The sequence below is a fragment of the Canis lupus genome, chromosome 1 (assembly GCF_048164855.1).
Source record: "Canis lupus baileyi chromosome 1, mCanLup2.hap1, whole genome shotgun sequence".
In the NCBI taxonomy this organism is placed as follows: domain Eukaryota; kingdom Metazoa; phylum Chordata; class Mammalia; order Carnivora; family Canidae; genus Canis; species Canis lupus.
The window spans coordinates 27,092,250-27,116,897 of NC_132838.1; the positions used below are offsets into that span (position 1 = coordinate 27,092,250).

The 24,648-nt window shown below is 39.1% G+C and overlaps 1 protein-coding gene across 11 annotated transcripts in view; it reads left to right on the forward strand.

Annotated features, from left to right (window-relative positions):
* Positions 1 to 24,648, forward strand: part of EYA4 (EYA transcriptional coactivator and phosphatase 4) — a 306,653-nt gene that overhangs the window by 21,912 nt on the left and 260,093 nt on the right. For 3 of the 11 annotated variants that reach the window (XM_072824106.1, XM_072824136.1, XM_072824160.1), the window contains exon 1: positions 12,887 to 13,307. The exons of 1 other annotated variant lie outside the window; for it this stretch is intronic. The gene's annotated coding sequence lies outside the window, so the exon portion shown is untranslated. Of the gene's footprint in view, positions 1 to 12,213; positions 12,420 to 12,885; positions 13,308 to 24,648 lie in introns of those variants that run through there. 7 more of the 11 variants (XM_072824138.1, XM_072824156.1, XM_072824170.1 and 4 more) reach the window with 4 other exon arrangements.

A 24,648-nucleotide genomic window follows, 5' to 3' on the forward strand; every position in this document is an offset into this window, starting at 1 on the left:
ACACCTATCAATCTCCGACTGTGTTCCTGATGGAGACTGACATCTGAAACCAACAATTAAAGTCACCTAATGCCAGGACTCTTTAAGGACTGAAGGGCTTTGCAGTACCCTATCAAAGAGGCTCATAACCAACTCATACTATGATTGTTTCTTATAAGTGTGGTGGGAGGACTAATTTCTTGACACTCATTTAACATTACAGGAAAATAATTTTCAGAGCCAAAAGGCCATTCTTTGCCAAATCAACACATTCAAAATAGCATGTTTTAATGTAAAACTGAAAGTATCATTAAGGCTTTGACTATTTTTTGTGTATTTTATAATCATCCTGCCCTTGTTCTCTCATTTATTTATGTGAGATTAAAGGATATTAAATTTAAAACTTGCCTTTAAGTAATAGAAGAGCTACAGAGAGGGTAAGAAAGAGGGAGAGGGGCACCTGGGTGGCTCAGCAGTTGAGCGTCTGCCTTTGGCTCAGGGTGTGATCCTCGAGTACCAAGATCGAGTCCCATATCTGGCTTCCTGCAGGGAGCCTGCCTCTCTTTCTGTGCCTCTCATCAATCAATAAATAAAATCCTTAAAAAAAAAAAAAAAGAATGAGGGAGAAAGAGAGAGAGAGAGAGAGAGAAATTAGATACGTTCCCATTCAGATTGAGGTATAACAAAGCAATTATCTTGGTCTGTGATGTAGAAGTCTCAAAACTCATGCAGCCATGACTACCTAAAATCTCAGGAAAGGTGGTTTCAGGGGAACCAAAAAAAATATCATTAGTATTAGTATCATTAGTATTAGGCTCTAAATTTAAGATTGTATTAATTTATTTATGCAACAAACATTACTATTTTCCATGTCCTAAAATGATGCTGAGACTATGAGTTATGGATGATGTCAAAGGAACTCTTGCTGAGAGCGGGAAGTGGACACCTTTACCTATGACTACAACTTGAATCAACATGTAATTCTTTTATCCAACCCTACCTCTTTCCCCTCTACTTCCTACCAGTTAGGCAGCCTCTTATCCTCTTTCTTCACCTGGTGTTCACCCTTAAGAATAAGTTACCAGGACCACATCAAATTGATTAGAAAGATTTAAAGGAATTTTAAAATTTTTTTAAAAGATATTTTATTTATTTATTCATGAGACACACACACACACACACACAGAGGCAGAGACACTGGCAGAGGGAGAATTAGGGTCCTCACAGGGAACCCGAGGCGGAACTCCATCCCAGGACCCCGGGATCACTCCAGGATCCCGAAGGCAGATGCGAAGGGACACCCTAATCTGTAGCGAACTGATGAATCTTAATTTCCTGTTACATAAGCAAAAATAGGGCAGCCCGGGTGGCTCAGCGGTTTAGCTCCACCTTCAGCACAGGGTGTGATCCTGGAGACCCGGGATCGAGTCCCACGTTGGGCTCCCTGCATGGAGCCTGCTTCTCCCTCTCCCTGTGTCTCTGCCTCTCTCTCTCTCTCTCTCTCTCTGTGTGTGTGTGTGTGTGTCTCATGAATAAATAAAATCTTTAAAAAAACAACATAAATAGCATATAAAATTACTGTTAGGAATTTTGGAGAAAGAAGCATACCATTTTTTTGCTATTGCTTTTGTTTTGGGAACTAAATTATTTCTATATCAAAGATTTCATTGTAAATAATAGGTTTTATTTTGACATAGAGAAAAACTGACTTTCAGCTAGAAAACAGAATAGGATAAATGGCACTTTGAAGTTTAGTATCAAACAGGGTACTAACAGAGAATAGATATAATATTTTTGAAGATGAACTAGAGGGAGAAATTTTCAGTTAAATATCTCATTTTTTTGATGGTATTAATCCATTCCCATTTGTAAAATGTCAAGTAAACATTCAGAAGGATATTTTAAGGCCATTGTGCAGGAAGAGATTTATGGATATGAATTTCAGGATGTGAATTGCAAGGCAATTGACTTAGCAAAAAGTACCACTATCACTACTTTGAGATGATGACTTCTAAATTGTAGGTCACAGTCCCAGAGGGATAACTGTTATAATTAGATTATTTATGAAGAAATAGGCCCAAATGCTGGTGAGATATCACAAAGTATTTTGTTACACTATTGATGTTGCTTAGAAATATATTAGAAACATAAGAGAAATGGTTGTTCTATCTTTGCCCAGAATTATGATTCATCAGCATCGGGAATAGGATTGCAGTTTTGGTGACTATACTCCATGAAAAATCTGATGAAATTTTTGGGAAAGTCTAAACAAAAGGCAATTCTGGTTGAGCTTGGTGTTCTTGTCCTTGTTTTATAAGATGATTGGACTCTTCAGTTTGTTCACAAGAAAATTCTTGAGGCCTCTTCATAGAACTTCATCAAGTCATGCAGTTATGAAGAAGCATTTAAGAATATTTTAAAAAGAGAACAATCTTTGCAAGATTGCAACAATCTTTTTTATTAAAGTGTGAACTAACTCATATAAATAATGAGTATTAATAACTGAGGTTTTGGGGTCATCTTAATAGGCAAAATGGCTTATTTGGTAAGCTATTCCACATCCTAGGTTGTTACATAAATTTTAAAATCAAGAAAAGAGCCACAAACATTCACTTTTAAACTGGTGTACCATATTTGAAAGTATAGTTCCATAGGTACTGAGCTGAGTAATCCTTTATGAGTTTCAATATGAAAAATTATTCATCATCACTACTTTAACAGAAATGCTAAGGACATTAAAATAATAGATTTGCTGTTTAATGATTTGAGGGATCTAAATGAAATACAGATTGCAAAATTGAAGAAACAAAACATTTTCTTTTATGTTTGATCATGAAGGGCACTAAGGTACAGTTTGTAGACTTCATAACAAGCAGTAAAGCTAAACTAGGAGTTAATCTAGCTAGTTACCTATAGTATACAGACCACCGATGGCCATGAGAAGCTATTTCTTATAAGCACACTTTAAAGTTACAATGACAGGAAAAAGGAGCTAAATCAAGTTTTTACTTGTTTTGAAATACAACCCTCAATGAGGCATTGTTTGCATATTGAACTAAATGTATAAACAATACGTTGTGGGTTTAATTTGTGAAATGAATGTAAGTCTTGATGAGCTGTGATGTTTGCTATTTGGAAATAGAAAACTACTTTTAATTTTACATTCATTTGAGGATTGACACAAGCATAAGATATTGAGGCTCCCCAAGTTAGCTTGAAGTTTGACATTATTCTAAGCAAGAATTAAAATAATAGCATAAAAACTGATTAAAGGTTATATGGTATAGGTTATGAAGTTTGATGGAAAAACACCTAATGAAAATATTTTTAAATGCTATGATGATAAAACTACAAATTAAATATTTTCAGTTGTTGACAATGGGTTCCTAAAGCCATGCACAACTGTGTCCTCAGTCAAGATTACCACCAGTCCTTCACTGGGTGTTATGCTATGTGTTGGCAAATTGAACTCCAGTTAAAAAAAAAAAAAGATTACCAGTCCTTGTGTGTTGTATATGTACCATACTTTGTTTTCAGTTCGATAGCCTTTTATGTTAAGTATCACAGCAATGTGTTCAAAATGTATTTAGCATTGTTTTGCTACTTAATATAAATATATTGATAAGAAATGTTATCTAATCATAATTAAAATATATTACAAAATATAATTTAATTATAAACTATAATTCAGTAATAGAAGAAATAAATTTGAATATTTATATAATATTGATAAAGCAGTCACATTATCAAACATAAACATCTTTGAGTTTTGTTTTGATACTAAAAATAAAACTGTAAATTCAAGTCATGCTTTACCTCAAAAATAATATGAATTTTAAATTAAAAAACAGTATTTTATGCACACACATAACACTTCTGGTTTGTTCTTATTTGTCAGTTGCAATTTGCTGCTCAATTAATATCCAGCTTCTTATTAATAAAAAGGGTAGGTCACAGTCTCTTGATTCCTGAAATTTGATACCATAATAAATGGATCTAATCATTCCATCTTTGTAGTAATATTTTGAATTATATACTATGGGAAACTTATACCAAAAATTGTTCTATGAGTTTCCAATTTTATACAGAAAATAAAGGGTGCTACAAAGAATTGATCTGAAAAAAAGAGTTGGAAAGAAACTGGGGATACGGGAGTCATAAAAAAAAAAAGCGAACCTTGTCAATTATGTTACTTCTCCATTAGTTGTATATTTTATAAAACTAATATTATATTTAGTGTTCCTGTTCAAAATGTGTCATCCACAGGCACAGTAATACACACATGTTATGCTCAGTAACTTTAATCAGTGTGGGAAGAATTGAGAAACCTCTGTTCCATTTCCATTTCCCCACATTTAATGAGCAAACAAATCACTTAACCTCTCTTCAACCAGAGCTTCATAGCTAGAGAATAAGAAGATTGGGCTACACTATGACCAAACTTACCTATAGGTTTATAAAAGCAGTTATTCTATGACAAGTATTATCTTACTGTTACTGAAAAAAGAAATGAAATCTATTACCTGGAACTTTCAGGTGGGTTGCTGACAAGGGTAGAGTGGGCAAGTTAGAGAAACAGTGGAAGGAATTCATAAAAATGAATATTTTTTTTTAAATGCAAGATTCCTAAGATTCTGGCCCTGGAGATCCTTTTGCCCTATTTTAAGTTACATGATCATTCAAAATAGTATGGACACTTTTAATAGCTATTTATGTATAGGAGGCTTATATGGATAAAAATATGATTAAAAAATAAAAGTGGGTAAGAAAGAAGAAAGATAAGATGGGGCCGTAAGTGGTATAAGACACAAGACTGGAACAAAAGCACATTCCATAGCAACCTATTCATACCTTGCTGGAGATGAAGCCCAAATGTGGCTTTAGACTTTTTAGCAGGAAATCAAAAAGAGAAACTTGATTAGTTACACAATTCTCAGTGCCTTCAAGATGTAAACAGTCTCTAATTCTGATGATACCAAAACTTCTTTATCTTCACACACACACTACACACACACACACACACACACACACACACACCAGCGTGTGATGTCATAAATGAATTCTCAACAAAAGTCTATGAATTAGATGCCATAACTCCTTCTATAGCCTATTGTCACTTTTAGGCTTTCTTTTTTCTCCCCCCTCTTCTCTCTCTCTCTTTTTCTTTTTCTTTTTTAAATTATAGCCATGCCAATTAATACAAAGGCATATTTCATTGAGACCTAGGTAATACAAAAAGGCTTAGACAGTATGTATGTAGTATATTTATTAAAGAACTATCATTGATTTATTCAGCCCGTTTTTCTGTCTTGCCTCCTGAGTGTAAGATTCTACATTAAGCACTCCGAAGGACCCAAAGGTGAATAAACTAAGTAGACTGTTATCCCCATCTAACACGTAACCATGGAGGAGTTCATAAAAGAGCAAAGATCATCTGTGGTGGGGTGGCTGAGAGCAAAGCAAATAGTTCTGGAAAGAGGATGGGACGAGAGAGTGGAAGCTCTGGAATGTGAGGACAAAGGTTTATCTGCTTCCCCCACCCCCCAGTGCCCCTCCACCCCAGCTGCTCTGCCAAAAAAATAAAGTAGTGGCATGAACAGAACTGTGTTGTAAAATGAGTAATCTGATAGAAGTGGGCAAAGGCATTAGAAATGGGAAAATCAATTGTATGGCTATTTAAATAGTCTCTGTGAAAGTAAACGAAGCAGAGATTAAGTTAGCATTAAAAAATACGAAGGAAGGGATAAAGCAAAGCTTATCACATGAGTGAGACCTCTAGGATTCAGCAACTAATTGGATGACCAGGGCTAAGGAATGAAAGGACTCATTTGTACCTCCAGGTGGCTGGGAGGTTATTTGTGCCATTAACAGGTAAGGGAACACGGGGAGAGGAGTATCTTGTTCTGGAAAAGGCTGGAATGAAGAGACAATGGCTTCTGTTTTTCTTGTATTGAATTATGCACATTCCTAGGCATAGACACTCTTCATGATCTAAAGGCCAGGTCTGAATGGTACCTCCTTTATTCCCTCAGATGAAAGCAAACTCTCTCTGTTCTGAACTAAAGTAGTATGCTTGTCGATGTTTCTCTTAAGAGGCTTGACACTTTCTCTCTCTTGTAATAACTATTTTTAAATGCCCTAGTTTCTGCTCTAGACTAGAATTTTCTGGAGGACAGCAACTGTGTCTGGTTCATCTCTGTACCTCCTTACATGGGGTAAGCACGCTTGAATGCTAAGAGCAGATGCTAAGGGACAGCAACAGTTAAGTGGCCAGAATGGATTCAAGGCAAGGATAAGGGAGGAGTTAGAGGGCTGGAGATGACCAAGGCTAGAGTTGAGCCACAGAAGCCAAGGAGAAGAAAGTTCCAATGAGAAGCTTGTCAGTGGGGGCCATTCATCAAAGAACAGGTTTGCAGGGAAGACTGGGGAAAGGATCTGACAGTGAAAGCAGAGGGGCTTAGGAACTTGATATCCTGAAACCCAGGGTGAAAACCAGGCCATGCCACCAGGCTCTGGATTCCCTCAGGACTGACGTCCTAGGTGGCTTCAGTCCTGGCTGTCAGGAATAATGTTTTGGCAATGCGCCAATATGGGGGAAAATTACAAACGTTTATGGGTTGCTTTCTTTTAAAATAGCTTCATAGGCTCAATGGGGGCAAAAGATCCATCGTTATTATTTAGATTGCCTCTTATTTGAAGGTTCAAGAGAAAAGTGCTATGCCATTTTAAGCACTCAACTGTTCAAAAGAGGCAGAAATGAGGAGCAACAGCATGAAGACCTCCCCAGGGCTTTGTCTCACGTGACTGTATAGTACTTTATAGACCACAAAGTTCTTTCACTTGCACTGGTTCACTTCATCTTGAAACAAAGGAATGTGGGCTCATCCTTATATTTCAGAAAGACAAACTCTTATCTGTGTGGTGGATTAATGGAAGAGAGTGTAGAGGAGGAGGATGGCAGTTATGTAGAATCTGGCCTGGGGAGGCAGCAGTGAAAAAGAAATTGAAGGAAAGATAAGGAGACACTGCTAATAAAAACAAACAAACAAACAAACAAACAAAACCTTATCTTGCTGACTCTTTGTATACGGAAGGTAAGAAAGAGAGAGGATGAATTCAAAGTGTAAGAAAGGGTGAGGACGAATTCAAAGTTTAAGAAAGAGTGAGGACGAATTCAAAGTGTTGGGCCTCTATGAAGGTGGTGCCATTAACAAAATTAAATCAAGAAGAGGAGTCAGTGGATGAACCATGCATTCAACTTTGAGTATGTTCAGCTTGAGATGCCCAGATCTTTAGGAAGAAGATTTATGTTCTAAAGTTGCCTACTTACATGAAAAGAAGGGATTATAGAACTGAATGAAATTGAAAAGAAGAGAGGAAATAGAAAAAACTTACTATTTTTTTTTTTAGCAGAATTAAGAGAAAAAAAGGAAACTCCATAGGGACTACAGAAGTATAATCAGGGGATAAACACAGAATCATGGAAGACAAAAGAGGACAAGGCTATTGTAAGTTAGGAGAAGGCTGTCAATACCAAATGCTTCCCGGAAGTCAAGAGTGATGAAGAAGAAATGACCATTAGAAGACCACTGATGATTTTAAGAGAACAGTCTCTGTAAAGAAAAGAGAATGAAGTCAGATTTTTAGAACTTAACAAGGTGGAGAAATAGATGCACTGAGGGCTGACCGCTTATTTTGAGATGGTTGGTAGCAGAATAAAAGAATCAGGTGAACGGGAAAGTCATTTTTAATGTGTGTTGGGGGCAGGGGTGAGAATATAAAGCTAATATCAAAAAATATTGTTTAAAGATATGGTTTCTAAATGTGCTCTAGGGCATAGTGAAAAGAACAGACAATTTTCAGTTGTATTAAAGTATTTCCATTAACAAATATTCAGACTAAATGAGTAGTTGCAATTTAGTAGTTTTTCTAACTTTGAGATTTTATAAAAGAAATAGGAGTAGGACAATGGAGGTAATGGAGTTGACAATGCCAAACACATTACCTTAAAATTTTCAAATTGATTTATTTGACCTTCATAATTTGGGCACTTTGGAATTATAATCGTTAGACTTTGGGGACTTTGGAATTATAATCAGTGGTCATTTTTTATAAGTAGATGAACATCAAGAGGATATGTAATAAAGAGTTGCATAAAAAATCAATTAGATCTTTCCTTATTTGAAATGTAGGTAGTTATAAGCCAATGAAATTAAGAGGACAATCAAGTGATATTGTTCATATATTGATTATTATTATCATTTAGATCTATGCATTTGAAGTACTTGAGAAATCTAGATTGTTACAGTATGCCAAAAGGAACTCTGAATTGAAAATAGAGAAAAAAGTTACATATAAGTTTGTTAGAATATGAAAGTAGCATGAGTTGGTGGGAATTTGCAATGAAGCCAAAACATAAGGCCATAGAAAAAAAAAAATTTTTTTTTGTTCTAGTATGCTTGTAAGACCACACCTGGAACAATGTGTTCAATGTGGGATACGTCTTAACAAAAAATGAACATCTAGGAAACTGGAAATAGTTCAGAGACAAGCAATAAGAATGATTAAGGGCTTGGAGAGATTTTGCTGAAACAAGATTAAAAGGCCTTACACTTGTTTAATGTGGCTCCCAGAGGACTAAAAGTGGGCGTGATATCTGTTTATAAACATCTGAAGGTTGGGTGTAAACGTGAAAGATAGAGCAGAATTGCATAATATGATAAAAGGATTTAACCTGAGAAAAAAATTTCAAGAGAAAATTTAAAAGTAAATATAATGAGTCTGTCTCCCAGAGTGTGCGTTTATTTCCCTTTCTTTAGCGACTTGGCCAAGAATGAGGAAGTTGAGTAGAAAGCCCTACAGAAGAGAATGATCCAACAGGTCCCCTGCAGATCCAATTTCTTCACTTTCACAAGCCAGTAGAAACCTTTTTAAGCTTGATCTGTTTGTATAAAATTACTCAGAATATGTGTTTGTTTACAGATTTTAGTAAACCAGCAGCATAGAGCTTTAGATTCCCAGGCAATTGTGTCTTATTCTCATTTGTTCCCATAATCTGTCTTTGGTAGAGTCCTTGAGCAAAACGGTGTTAAACCTAGTTCATATTGATGCTGCCCTCTGAAAGGTCGTTCTCTCAAAGCTTAAATGGTTTGCTTAGAGTTTACTAAGAAACAATTGAATGACTTTGTTGTTTAAGCATTGTGTCTACTTCCAGCTGGAGTTCAAAGGTATACCAACAGAGTAACTCAAAAGATCTATTTTGGGATTATTTCTATAAGCATCCAGTCTTCTGTTTTCATTTGTTGGTGACTGTAGTGTCTTCTTAAAATTTTTTAGCATAAAGTTTGTTCTGACTGAAGTGATGGAATGGTTTTCCCTTAAGGTTGCTTTGAAATGAAATTAAAATAAAAATTATGTTTTGGATTATGAGCTCCTAGAGGGCTTTGTCTTCTATAAAACCCAGTGCCAAACAGCACTTTGCACACTTGAAAAATAAACAAATAGTAGATGACAACTGCAGAAGCATCCCATCCTGGAGGGGTTGGCTAAATGAATTGCTAATAAGGGAATCTTAGATTTCCACTGATTTTCACTATAAAGCCGCATTCTTTTTTGCTTCCAAACAAATGTCTTTTTCTCAGATTAAGTCGGACATTTATGGATATTCTGAGGGCCTGATTCATGTCATGTAGGATCTGCCAGTGTTTCTGAATCGCTTCCAGAATTTTCCAGCAGATTTCAGAATCTTCCCACCCGTCTTTTCAGGCCCTTTGACCCCCTCTCATTGTTCTACTTTTTTCCTTTCCTCTTCACTGCCTTGTAGAACTTTGTTGCAGTACCGGTCTGGGCCAATAGATGCTGCCACCTCAGGAGGTTAACAGTTGGAATGTTGCTTTTTCAGAGGTTAAGGCCTAAGATGAAGTGTGAGTGTTGAGGGAGCAGAGGGAAGGAGAGGGTAATGGGTAACTGATATAGAGTCTCTTTAGAGAGTAATTTGGTTTTTAATTGCGTGCTTATGAGTTGTTTGAATTTTGCCACAAGATACTAAGAAAAACAATAAAAAAATAAATTAATTTTAAAAAGACACCTCAACTTCAGACTCTTCCAATATATCTCAGGCAAGGAAATCAATAATTGAATTAAAACAGAATTTTAAAGGTAACCCCTCAAAGCATCTTGGATTCAACACTTCTCTATGGTAACGGAAAGGAAAGGCTTGAAAATATGTTTTGGAGAACCTGAGGGACATAAGGAATGTATTTCTTTAAACCAGTGTTTCTCAAACTGATGTGTGAAATAATTTTAGGTAGTATAGAATAAATAATTTTTATTTATATAATACAGATTTATTTGCAAGGTCATTTTCCATTTATGGTAAATTATATTGATTTTCCATTTGTGATGATGATATAAAGTTTCCTTTGTCAGATACAAATAGTTTAAAGAAAAATATTAAGTTAAAATATTACAGATGATCTAGTAATAATTATAAACGTGATATTCAGTAGAAATGCTGGAAATAATGCTTAAATGGGCAATACATTTTACCTATACAACCTCATAATTGTTTCCTATGCTCAATTTTTTATTTCAAACTTGGACTGAAATACGCCATTTTATATCACTCCTTAGTGTCCATGTAATATATGTACATTTAAGACTAGAGGGACTCAAAGATAGTAATAAGAAGTTGAATACTATTATTGTGATGCAATTATAGGTTTTTAAAAATAACTTCTATGAATACATTCTTCTAAAGATGTATAAAATATCACATGGGGAGCAAAGTAAATTGAAAGCAAGGTCAGTGTTGCTGAAAATCTGATTTTAGAAGGGAGTAAAAAGACATGCTAAAAATAATTATATGAACAGTATGCTAAAGTATGAAATTATATTGTATCCAAATTGTGCATCTCCCCACCTTTAGAGGTCAAACTAATATAATATTTTATAACAAAATGAAGTTCAAAAATTGTGGTCTTATGGGGAGAGTATTAAATTCAGCATCGCACTTACTTTTTGCATATTTGGTGTAGTCACTGAAACACACACTGTACTAAAAATATTTACCATTTTTCTGACTACTCCATTAATAATAGCATCACAATGGCTAATAGTGGTCTTTAGCATTACACAGAGGCTGGTTGGAATTTTAGGTCTGCCATTTATCAGGAAGCTGCTAAAAATTCGAAGTCCTTAATTTTCCCACCCGTAAAATGAGGGAAAATAAGATCTGCAAAGTTAATTAACTCTTCCTATTGATATTTCTGTCTTATGTGTATATTAACTGACATCCTCTTCAGGCTTCAGCTCACACTCCAAATCCTTTCTGCACCAAATCCACCACCAGAACGCTTTTCACCTTGAAAAGCAGAAAAGGGAACATGGTGCCTGGCAAGTCTAAGCCTTCAAAATAAATCTACAAGCAAGATCCACACCCAGTGAGAAGTGAGAGCATCAGTGAGTGCCTTTATCAGTTTAAACTTACAACCTCACCTTTTCCATTGCCTGTTCATAATTGTGGGTAATCCCCCACTAATTAAAAAATAAATTGTACCTACAAGAATTCAGTACTGGTTTTTGCTTTTGAACCTGACAGTTTTCGTGTCGGTTGCAAAAGACCAAGATGAAATAAAGAGGGAAATATTTTTCTGACTTTTTACAGAAAAGTATTTAAGTTGACAAAACATTAAAGCTCAATTTTCTTTGAATAGGAGTAAATTTTACTAGTTACCTTGTAATTTCTTCTGCCACATTTAAGGCAATGTGGGGAGGTGCTTGTTAAATTACAGGCTTTGTGGTTAGAGTCCACTGGGTCGTCAAGTTACTTAGGTTTCTTTGGGCCTGGTCTCCTTATCTCTTGTATAACCATCATACAATAACCCCCTTAAAGTCGTGAAAATTAGATGAAGTTACACCTACCAAAAGGGACCGGTATAATGACTGACGATAAATTTTCGGTAAATTAAAACACTTATTATAATCTATGTGACAGTTCAAGAAGATGCTCCTAAAATAGACAAGAGGTTTCAGGGAGAGGCAATTAAATGGATGCAAAATCTATGTGTTGTTTATTGACTACCGTGCCGCAGCCTCTGGTTGTGATATACACGTAGGTGGGTTCGTGCAGAATATTAAATCCTATGTGGGTGCATAATGCATGTGCCGAGGGCTTGGGCATGAAATGTCACTTCAGCAATGTGCCTGGGGAAGCTCTGACGCTGCCTGACCTTTGGACGTCTGGGAGGAATGCCTATACCTGTGCCCAGCGCTGGAAGGGGCCCAGGCCCTTCCCAGCAAAGCCTACCCCCAGACTGCCGACTCGCTCCCAGCGTACATCTTCACGCGAAAGGGTATTTCGTCCCTTCCGACTGGCGTGGGTTGGTTTTTCTTTGACGTCGTTGCAAGCAGGCGAAGTCCCTTCTGCCTTGTCCCTTGGGGTAAGTGGAAAGGAATCCGGCGGGGGCCCGAAGTCGCCTACACCCCGGAGCCGGGCAGCGGCGGAGTGGGAGGCGACTTCGGGCGGCCCCGCAGGAGCAGGTGGGGACGGACGGAGGCTTCCCCGTCCCGGGACCCGAGCGCGGTCGCGGGTCCCTCCCCTCGTCGCGGGCGGCGGGGGCCGGCGCCGGGCCCGTGGGGGCGGGGCGGGGCGGGGGCGGCGCGGAGGGCGCGGAGACTGCTGCGGCGCCACCGGGGACGCCGAGGGTCCCGAGCGGCCCCCGCGCGGGACCGCGGACGATGACAGCAGGCAGGCGGCGAAGTCGACTGAAAAGGAGTCGGTCCCCGCGCGCCGCCGCCCGCCGCGGGGCCCCCCGGCGACCTCCAGTGGCCGCGGGCGCCGGCGGAGGCGTCCCCCGCCCCCCACCCCGCGCGCCAGTGCGAGGCTGCCCGCCGCGCGGCGCACGCTCCGCGGCTCCCGGCTTCCGCGCAGCACTTCGAGCCGGTCCACGCGAAGCCGTCGCTCCCGTCCAGAGGCGGCAGGAGCCGCGGGGAAAGCGGGGCAGAGGCGACAGCAGTGGCCGCGCGCGCGCTCTCCTTTTCTATTCTTCCACTCCCCCCCCCACCTCTTAGTCCGGAGTTTCGGCTCCCCTCCTTTCCTCCTCCCCCTCGGAGCCGGCTTCTCCCCCCGCCCCGTTTCTCCCCCACTGGTGTACGCTGTTTGCCGGGGGGTGGCCGAAGGGGATGTCCTGTTTGCAGCAGAGACACAACGCGAAGGGGAAACTCCGACGCTGGAAGGAACGCGAGTGAATAGCTAAGTCCAGACGCACGGGGCTGCGGCTGGGACAGACACTCGAACTTCAGATCCGAGGCGGTCCGGGCTGCGGGAGGTGAGTGCCCCTGGTCCCCGTCCCGCGGGGCCCGGCTGGCGGGGATCCTGCGAACTGGCTCCCGGGAAGCGCGCGCGGCTCCTCCGGGGGCGCGGAGCTCCGGGAGCGGACGGGCCGTGGGCGCCGATGCCTCGCGGGCGCCGGGAGGCGGACGGAGGGAAGCCCGCCCGCCCGGGGCCCGGGCCGCCGAGGCTGCAGCGGTTCTCCCTGCCCGGGCGGGCACCCCGCGCCCCGGCGGTCCTCTCCCAGGCTGCGGGGCTGCTGCAGGGCCGCGACGGGATGGGGGAGCGCCGCTGCCTGCCGGTGCCCGCCCCCGGCTCGCAGCGTCGCGGGCCGGGGTCTCCCCTACCTTCGTCCCGTGCACTTTGTGATTTCGATGCCCGCCCCCCGACACACACACCTAGACAAGCCTGACGCTGGGATGCTGACCCGGTCCGGCGGAGGGCCCAGGCTCCCGGCGGTTGCCCAGTGCGGGCTGCGTGCGAACGCTCCCTGCATGTGCCTGGCCTCGAGGCAGCAGCCGGCCTTTTAAACCGCGGCCATCCCACGTTAATAGTTTTTATGCGGCGTGGACCGAATGCTTCCTGCGGCTTGCCAGGGTCCCTGAAATTAGAGGCGCCTTGTCAGAGGAGTCTTGTTCATTGGCTCGGGACGCGGTGCCATGGAGGGATTATAGCTTCTCGGAGCGGAGGGAGCTGGCTGCGGGCAGCAGGTCTTCTCTGGGTTTCACGCTCTCTGGGTCTGCGGTGGCCGTGGCGCTGGAAAGGGCTGTTTTCGCGCGGTGACGCGGGAGTCGGAAGGAGACCGCGCGCGCTGCCTGTCTGGTTTTGCGCCACACGCCGCCAGAACTTTGGCTTAGTTTAGTAACGCGTTAAAGATGTTTCTTTCTTTGTAAGGATTGTTTGAACAGTCTGGGAGCTCTAAGGAAACGAGCGCACCGAGCGCCAGGGCAGGGCTGCAGCGAATCCGGAGAGCAGCCCCTGGTTAGGGTGGCAGCGTCTCCCGCCCCACCGCCTCCCCTGCTCCTGGAGGGCTAGTGGGGTTTGTGCTCTGGGCAAGTGTGTGTGTGTGTGTGTGTGTGTGTGTGTGCGCGCGCGCGCGCTGGAGGGTAGTGTTTGGAGACAGTCTCTTGTCACTCGCTCCCCGCGCCTCTCTCCCCTGCACCGGGGAGCCGCGGGTCGTTCAGGAATCCTAACCTGAGGGCAGGGCAGGAAGGTGCAGGTCCCCGGGCTTTCTCCGCTGAGGTGCAGAAGAGCGACGGGGGCGTGTGTTTTGGTTTCCGAGCAGTTCCACGTGGAGCATCTTCGTGTGCGTGTGCGTGTTGTGTACTTGATCTGTGAGGAGGTAACAGGAGTCTGGTGTTCAAACCCAGTGGGCCGTTGGCCATTAATTCGCTTTCCTGGCTGTCATTACAGACACTTCCAAAATCCGATACCCAACAGAACCAACAGGTTAGGTTTCACATTAAGAGCTCATGCTTAACAGTTTTCTTTCTCCCTTACCCCTTTTGGCTTGGCACCCTGGGATCAACGTAATTGATGTAGGGAAACATATCTTCTCGAATATGGCATTTTGTTGTAGTTCTGCGCGGCCGCCTTTTGCAGCCTCCTGCAGTTGTCAGTTTCTGGGCGGGATCCTTTGGGACTTAGGTGGGAGCCTTAGGAGCCTTTAACAACCGCCCGCTCCCCTTGAGCAGCTTCTGAAGTTTCATTTACACGGAGGTGACTGGCAGTATTGAAAGTCGATGATGTTTTTTGTTTGTTTGTTGAGTTGTTTTTGTTTTTATTTTTAAAACTCCCTCAGGACAAGGATTGTACCTTAGTTTTAAGCAGAAATGTTGCTGCTGTTGCTGCTGCTGCTGCTGCTGCTGCTGCTTTTTCTTTTTCTTCTATTATAATGTTTCCTTGTGGCAACAAGGAAAGGGGGAGGGGAGAGAATCCTAAAACAAAATATTTGATACATGTGTGTTTTAGGAAACTGCACTGAAAGGCATTTGTGTGTGTGTGTGTTTTAAATAACATTATCCCAAGAAATAAGTAACAGTAGTAACAAGAGACAGTTTTCTGTGGAGCTAGACTGCCAGAATCTGATTTTTATGGCAACAATACCAAAGGCAGATATAACCGCATCCATTTTTATTGTTATTATAAACCATCAAAATAGTTTATTCCATCCGATTAAAAGTTGTAAGCCATTCGGAGTTAAACCGATTTTTAGCAATAACTGTACAAGAAAGTTAAAGCTTTTGATAGGTACAACTTTGAAAGTAACATAATTAGATTATTTGCAAGCTGCCCTTTTTCTGATTGTTAGGGACATATCCTTGTCTTTCATAACAAGTGAAGGTTTAAAATCAACGTGGTTTACAAAAGCCATTTTCCTTTGTCAATTTCCTGAGAAGAGTACCCTTCAACATTTTAAGCCCATCATAGAGGTGGTTTCACAATTATAACTGAAATAAAAAGATTTATATTTTTATTAGGAAATATTTATTTCCTTGGGTATTAGGAAACTCAATTTCTCTTTTACAAAATGGAAATCTTTGTGTGTATACTCATAGGTAATATTTAAATTGTGTTCAAATTTGAAAATCAAAAAAAATAAGCCCTAAGATTTGTATAAGAAGAAATTGGTTCAGGAACAATCATTGTTCTTCTTCGAAAATACAGAGGATCTGCATTCTGGAGGATCTGTAGAAGCTAACTGAAAAAAAAAAAATTGCCTTTCATAAAAGTTTCTTTTTTGAAGGGAGGCTGACAGATGAGTCGTTTGTCATTTTGCTGTAATTTGTTTTTTCTTCTAAAAAATCTCTTTGAATTAAAAAAGAAAACCCAGTTTCCCGTTTCTAAGAGTTTCCTTTATATTTACGTTGTGATTTGGGGTGTAAATAAATTCTACATACCCATGGGAAATAGAGTGTCCAGTTTCATGTTTTCAGTCTCTGTTGCAAGCTCTAAATGACTGATGCCATGTCTAAAAATATATTTATGTGGCTTGGTATTTCATTTAAAAAATTTATGTGCTGAAATTAATTTATCCAGGATTTTTTGAAAAATAGAATGGGAGAAAAGCCATAGCTGTTGTTACGAACAGTTAGGATGTTGGAAAGCTCACATTCTAAATTTCAAATAATAAAATTATTTTACTCAATGAAACCTCACATTTTTATAGAGAATTCAAGAAGAGGGGAGATAATCCTTTTCAAGACTTAGTGAAGTGTTAAGTAATTTAAGAGCTCAGGTATTTATTATGTTTTTTCATTATCTTTTTTTTTTTCTATTAGGTAAATTCAGGAACACTGAACATTCAGTAAAAACAGGCCCCCTTTATAAGGACTTTATTCACCATAGTTCTGTATTGCAGCTGCTGATCATATTTCACCGAGCTGTTAAAGCACTTAAAACCTAAAATTAGGTACTGTCTGGTTGTAAATATTTCAGATCACTTATTTAAGAAACAAACAGAAAAGCGTGGTATTAAAAACAGAAGACGTCTTGAATCTTTTCACTGAAGAACTGAACAAACCTCTATCAAACACCTACTTATTTCAGTGAGAATATAATCACAGCAGTTTCTTTCTTAAATGGATATTATTTGTACATATTCTAAACTAACCTCTTATAATGTGTCTTCCTATAGAGTATCTTAAAATAAGTGTATTCAGAAATACAGTTGGGGGATTTTATTACAGTGGTTACTGGGGGAATGAAATCAACATGAGAAAGAATGGATGATGTTGCAGTGTACCTGCTTCTCTCTTGAATTTTTCCCAGTGAACTAAGAAACGACATGATCTTTCAGGAATTTATTGAGGAGATGGATGAGATGCAGTGGTGTATTTACATTCAGTTAGATGTGTTTTAATGTGGGGGGCACTGAATATTCATTAATTTGTACATGGAGCCAAACTTGGCATCATTTAGTTTGAACTTGAGTGGAAGAAAATAAGAATCTCGTATTCAAGCACAGTACAAGCAATTTTTGATTGCTTTTAAGAGGTTTGAAGACTTTGTAAACATTACTGTCACCTAATATTGCTCCTGGTACTGCACATTAGTATATACCTTGGTGATACCCCATTTTACTCTTTGTGATCCTTGCGCGTGTCCAGCTATGTTTCTACTAGTAGAGAGGTACTGAAAATGAATACCACTACCCTTACTGCCCTAACTCCTTTTCTGTCTTCCAGAAAAAGAGATGAAATGGATTAATTTAAAAATAGAAACCATTTTGAGTTATCAAAACCACATTTTTATGGTGGTTTAAAATAGTTTCAGAGAGTGCACCTCTGAGTCTCACTGTAACCTTTTCTGTCATTGAAAGGTGCTAATTGATCTTAGGTCACTGACATAATAGTATAGTTTGATATTTGAAACCTTTCAGCATTGGCCTGGCCCTTTTCTCACCCTGAGATTTCAATCCATGGGTGATGAATAACACCATATTAATGTGTCAGGAATTCTAATTTTTTTCTCCATGTGAAACATTTTAATACAACATGATCATATTTTTAAAACTTTTATTTATGGTTAAGTACATTTATTTTGGTGTACTTTTGGGCCATGGGAAAAAGACCTATATTATCATGTTAGGATTTTTTTTTAATCTTATTCATTCACAGGTAGATAATTTTAGATTAAAAATTTTAGGCACAGTTTGATTGCTGTGATCACATTGGAATACTTTGAAAGTGAAGTTGCATTAAACCAATATTGAATAGCTATTTTGAAATTTCACACCTCATGCATATTTTCTTAAGTATATTCATATCTTAAAGAAGTATATTCTAAAGTAGAAATTGTCAGATTCATTTTTATACACTTGTAATTTTTTCTGTGTAAGTCCTCACCATTGTTGTCATCAATCATTACCACTGTCAATCATTATCATCATCATAACACCATAGCTGACATTTCCTGAGGCTTTACGCAGAACACTTTAAGGTGTTTACGTGGATTAGCTTAATTTTATCTTTTCAACTATGCTATAAATTTGTTTCTTTTATTATTACCATTTTACAGGTGAGGAAACTGAGACCCAGTTATGCTCTGGAATGCAGTCAGGATCCCAATCCTGTAGTCTGACTTCAGAGTCCTTATCATTAAGGGTTACAATGGGCAGTTGCTTCCACCAGCCAGATAGAAGTTCATTTCAGGTGGTCTCCAAACAAAAATTTTATTTTTATAATATTAGTTATGTATTTATTCCTAAGGGTATTAGAAAAATACATAAAATTTCATATTAAACCTATACTTTCACAGATAATATTGTGGAAGAAAAGGGCAAAAAAAAGTATTGAAGTAAAGCAAATCAAATTTTAGAAAGTCCCTATTTAAAGAAGCAGATGAAGTAACAGTGAGCAAAGGCTTGGCTGAAATAGCCAAAATCATGAAGGTTGGTGGCAAATGACTGAATTTGGAGAACGCTTCTCAAATGTCAGGAACGTATGACCGATTTTTTTTTTTTTTTTTTTTTTAGTATTTAACTTCTATGTAGAATTTTCCTCTGCTTTTCAAGTCTCATCCATTGGTAGATGCTATCAAGGTTACAGAGTTTTGGTTGCTGTTGTTGTTGTTTCAAGCCTGAATGCTGGTTATGAATCTCAAATCTACACATTTATGTTGAACCAGCTAATAAGAACCGCATAATACATTTCTAGAGGCAAGTTTAAATTATAATGGGGTCACCCATATTTTGGAAATACTTTTAGTTTGCATGGATATCATATCAGACTTTACATTTTTAGGGTTTTCTCCAGGTTAATACTTTTGTTTTGCTGTTGATAATCTGTTTTATAACTTGCATGTCTTTTTTCACTAACACAGTGGCTTTCATTTTTAATTTATTTGTGTATTGAGCCACAGCCCCTTTATTCAAGTGAAAACTGACACTGTGCCCACTGGAGAAATATTCACTGCCCTCCCTGAGTGAAATAGAATGTGGGTGGCCCGTGAATCACTCACTAACGCCCTCCAACCATTGCTGGTTCCCAGAATCTCTGTAAGGGTCTTCTAGTGTGCGAATGTGTGAAAATCACTGCAAAAGGGTCCTTGAAGAAGGGGGTCCGTTCACAGTACCTGCTGTAGTATGTTAACATGTCATCTACTAAGAAACAAAATAAAAATAACTCTCAAATACCGTAAAGTCTCTCTAGTGTAATAGGTGGGCAAAAGGTATGTCTAGTGTAATAGGTGGGTGAGTTATGTTGAATTTCCCTTTTGCAGGTTTTCTGTATTCTCATACTTTGCTTCTAGTAGGTAACTTAAGAATGCAAGCCTCAAAAATTCTGTGAAGAATAGCAGCACTACTAGAATAGCAGCACTACTAAATTTTTTACATGAACTTTCAGGTGTTCAGATGATGCTACTGTTTTTTTTTGTTTTTTGTTTTTTTTTTTACCTTAGTATTACTTGAATATTCTTATCAACCAATCTGCAGCTTTATTTCAGTTTAGGACTTAGAAAATAATAAAAGTAGTCAGTACGTTTCCCGCATAGATGTACAGGTCTGAATGAGGCCCATCACAGTCTTACATACAAGATACTCTTATGAGTATCTTTTTCCCTCAAAGACTTTATGAAGAAATATTAGCAGTGGCCTAAATTGATGTGACCTTAGTTTTTCATGTAAATTATTGCTGCTGTTTCTGTGATTCTTTCCTCTTTTCTTTCTAAAATGAAAGGGACATTTCTAGTGAAGGCTACAATTAAATCATAAAAATTTATATTCATATGCTATTAAGTTTAATTCTACTCACAAAAGCAATAGCATTCGATTTGAAATTCTATACTTAATCAAGTAAGTGTACCACATGCTGGGAGAGCTTATTCTCCAGAAGGTCATATACACAATTCACAGACCTCTGCATATACCCCATGGAGTGATCTATTCATTACAGTTCACCTTTGACTCTGAACTCCCCGATGTTAAAGAATTTGAAAAGACCTAAATGTTCTCAGAGATTGAATACTTCTAACCTAATATGTCCATTGTGTTGAAAGTGATGATGACTTGGGGAGTCAACAGGTTTCTGAATTAGCTAATTCTTTTCACTTAAAAGTTTATATTTAAATGCAAATATATGTTCATGTATGATTATGACTCAAGTAATTCTAGCCAGATTTAATCACAAGTGGGTGAGTCATGTTCAGTTTCCCTTTTGCAGGTTTTCTGTGTTCTCAAACTTTGCTTCTAGAACGTAACTCAAGAATGCAGACCTCAAAAATTCCATCAAGAATGGCAGCACGACTAAATTTTTTACATGAACTTTCAGGTGTTCAGATGATGCTACCGTTTTTCTTTTTTCCTTAGTTGACCCAAAAAGAATTTTAATTAGGTCTGTTTTGTCTCCTTGATCATTGCCTTTAGATTTTCCAGGTTTCATTCATCAAGAGACCTAGCAAAAATCTGGGTACATAGACATGCTTTTTAAGTGCTTTCTTATTTTTAGTGTTGCTAAAGACATGCAAAAATTAGAGTGAGACTGGGATGCCTTGGTGGGTTAGTGGTTGAGCATCTGCCTTTGGCCCGGGGGGCTTGGTCCCGGGGTGCTAGGATCAAGTCCTGCCTCCGGCTCCCTGCATGGAGCCTGCTTCTCCCTGCCTCTCTCTCTCTCTCTCTCTCTGTGTGTGTGTGTGTGTCTCTCATGAATAAATAAATAAAACCTTTAAAAAAAAGTTAGAGTGAGATGAATAGGTTTTCTTTATGTTAATTTTGAAGACTTTGAGGCTGCTAGTCTCTTAAAATAAGTTTTACTTTTTCTTGGCATATACCATTCACAAGGAATGGTTAACAATATTAACTGAATTAACCATGATAACCAAGATCACAGTTTAATTCTCAGATTATCATATTAGCTTTAGGTGGACACATGTCCTATACACACTTGGTCATACTGTCTTTGGTTTAGTCCTGAGGGACCGTCCTGGACTATACTGGAACCATTCCAAAACTCTTCTCTCCATCCCTTGAATGTTCAATCACATTTGTTCACAGTTTTTTTTTCAGGTCACTCCTTGACTTAAAATTCTTCAAGAAATTTTCTCTTGCCTCTAAGATAATTCCAGAATTCTTAGCAGGGAGCACAGGCCCTTCCATGCTGAGAACCTTGCTCAGGTTGCTATTCTCATCTGTTAGCACCTGGTCACAAGAATCTCTAGCTGTATGGAGAACTGCAGTTCTCAGATAAATACACTCTCATCATTTCCACCTCATTTCTTTGTGCATGTGATTCTTTCTACCTGCAAGACATCTCTTCTGCCCCTGAAACTTTATTTTTTACTTCTTTTTCAAGACCACAGACATAAAATGTTACCTCTTCTGGTAAGTTCATCTGTCTTCCAAAGGCCGAGTTGGATGTTTCTTTCCTTTTTGATGCCAAAGCACTCAGTTTCTACCTTTAGCACAGCACTTGCCACATTGACATGTAATAGATTACATGAATTTAGATCTTGCTCTAGACTGAGAATTTACTGGCATTTGTCATTTCCATATCTCCAGTGAGTAGGGGCCAGTAAGTTTCTGTTGAGTGAATGCATAAAGAAAATGGGGATGAGGGGCAGCCCTGGTGGTGCAGTAGTTGAGCGCTGCCTGCAGCCTGGGGTGTGATCCTGAAGACCCGGGATCGAGTCCCATGTCGGGCTTCCTGCATGGAGCCTGCTTTTCCCCCTGCCTGTGTCTCTGCCCCCCCGCCCCCCTCTCTCTGAATAAATAAATAAATCTTAAAAAAAAAATGGGGATGAGAGCTGTGATGGTGGCACTGGGCATCCTCTGCCATGAGATTGGGAAGAGTGGGGATAGCCATGACCGTAAGACTACAGGCCAGCCTTAAGAAGAACCTCAGGGATTTTTGTATTAACCCAGTAGAATTACAGGTCTGAATCCAGGCCCAGCTTATATGTATGTGTGTATGCATGTATTTATTTTCCATATGACTTTACCAGTGAGTAAGCCAAGGATCCTGAAGATCTCTGAAGATACAAGTATTTTATAGCACTTGAAATCCAAGGGACTCAATTCTTTTTATAGCAAGTGGTTAAGTACAAAGAATATGGAGCCAGGCTGCTTGCATTCAAACCCAAGCTTTGATACTAAAGACTCTGGAGTGATAAGCATGTTACTTAAATTGGTTTTGTTTCAGTTTTCTGATATGGAATAGAACATACTTTATAAGTTTCTTCTTAGAATTCAGTGAGTAAATATATGTGAAGTACTTAGAATAGTGTCTGAGTATCAGCTATTATTATTATTATTGTTATTCTCCATTAATCAAAAATTTTCATAAATATTTAGAGCTAGAAGTCATTTTGGAGTCCATAGACTGGGGACTATAAACTTGGTCCAGGTATGAATTTGGCATTCTTGGGTGATCTTGGCAAATCTGAGGCTGTATTTGGAGCCCAAAGAGAAGACATTAGAGGTGCTTGAAACTGAGGTTTGGCCATTTATGTTGCACAGAATTTCTTAACAAATACTTCTACATGTAGTAATCTAGAATTTTGTGAAGGGTTTGATTTATGGAGTTCCTCAACTTCCCTGAGCAATTTTGAGTACATTAAGTAATGGTACTTTTATTTTATAGTCCATATTTAAGTTTCCTCAGTTGCTTTTCTCAGCCTGAAGGTACCAATTAAAATAATTTGTATATTTTTCAATTGACAATAGGTTTGATGAACTTAATGTAAACTTAAGATAACTCTAAATAATGCTATGATTCTTATCTCTGCAGAGACAATAGGGGGTTATAAGCTCCTCTGTTTCTAGAATTTATCACTCCGTCCTTAGATTCAGATATAATGACTATATAGCAGAGTGGGGTTGAGTGAGGAAAGTAAGTTAAAATTATTGGTAAGGCCCTGTTTTTAAGGCTTACCTGGAACTGCCAGATGCATCTGTAATTTAAAAACATATACTAATATTGATGTTATGCTGGAACCTACAATATATGCAGACCAGTATTTCCAATAGTTGATATACAGTGTTTCCCAAAGTTGTGTTTCCCAATAGTTGACATACAGTATTACATTAGTTTCAGGTGTTTTCAACCTCTTATTATTGATGTTTTGGGCTCAATAATTCTTTGTTGGGGGTGTGTGTGTGTGGCTGTCTGCTATATTATGGAGTGTTAAGGAGCATCCCCAGTCCGTACCCACAGCAACACCCCTTCCCCAAGTAATGACAGCATCTCCAGACATGGCCAGACATCTTCTGGAAGCACAATTTTCTCCAGTTGAGACCCCACAACCAAAGCAGATCTTAAGACCACTTGTTAAAGCCAGAAGATTTCCAGGCATCTGTATGAGAGAATTGTTCTACTTCCAGGCAGGCGTGGAGAATCTTTATACCTTCCTCTTAAGTTTAAGTAACAAAATCAAACAACTCTCTTTGGTCTGTGTAGATAGATAAACTTTATATAGAGAGGATTTACAGGTGAGCTTTATACAGATTGACTATTTTCAACATATTTATTTTTCCAGGAATAATATACGAGTGGGGAGAGCAGAATACCTAGAAAACTATATAAGATGTAGATGTTTGTTTGACTCACCTTAATATCTATTTTTTTCTATTTTTAAAATATTATTAGTAGGTACTTTTGATTCATTTAAAAAAAATTTTTTTAAAAATTTATTTATGATAGTCACACAGAGAGAGAGAGAGGCAGAGACATAGGCAGAGGGAGAAGCAGGCTGCATGCACCGGGAGCCCGACGTGGGATTCTATCCCGGGTCTCCAGGATCGCGCCCTGGGCCAAAGGCAGGCGCCAAACCGCAGCGCCACCCAGGGATCCCTTGATTCATTTTTAATAATGACAATTACTTATTTTTCCAAAGATAAATAATTCAGTAATAAGAAACTTTTATTTATAGTCTGTAGCATCAGAAAAAGCAAAGTTGGCTATAATCGCAACTGCCTAAGATTATAATACTTAATAAAATCATTTGTTCATTTGTGATGGAACATCTTCCCATGAAATATGTCTGAGCTTTCAGTTTGTACCACAATTTCAGTATCTTGAGTTCAGTAACATTGGCACAACCTGATGAAACTGAAAATAAAAATATCACATGTAAGCATTCCTGTGATGAATTACCCAATTCAAACTTATGTTCTAGAATTCTTTAGGTTTAATTTTGACAGCCATTTTATCTATGACCTGATCTGTAGTTGACTGTAAGTAAATGTGACTGGTCTGAATACCACCTCTGACCTCTGCCTAGGGTAGGCTTCCATGAAAAAATGTTTGAAGATGACTTAAAGAAGCAAAATGGAAAAGTAGAATGTTAACATAAAATTAGGGAGGATGACTTTACCTACATGAGTTTTGGGTTGAATGTGAAAG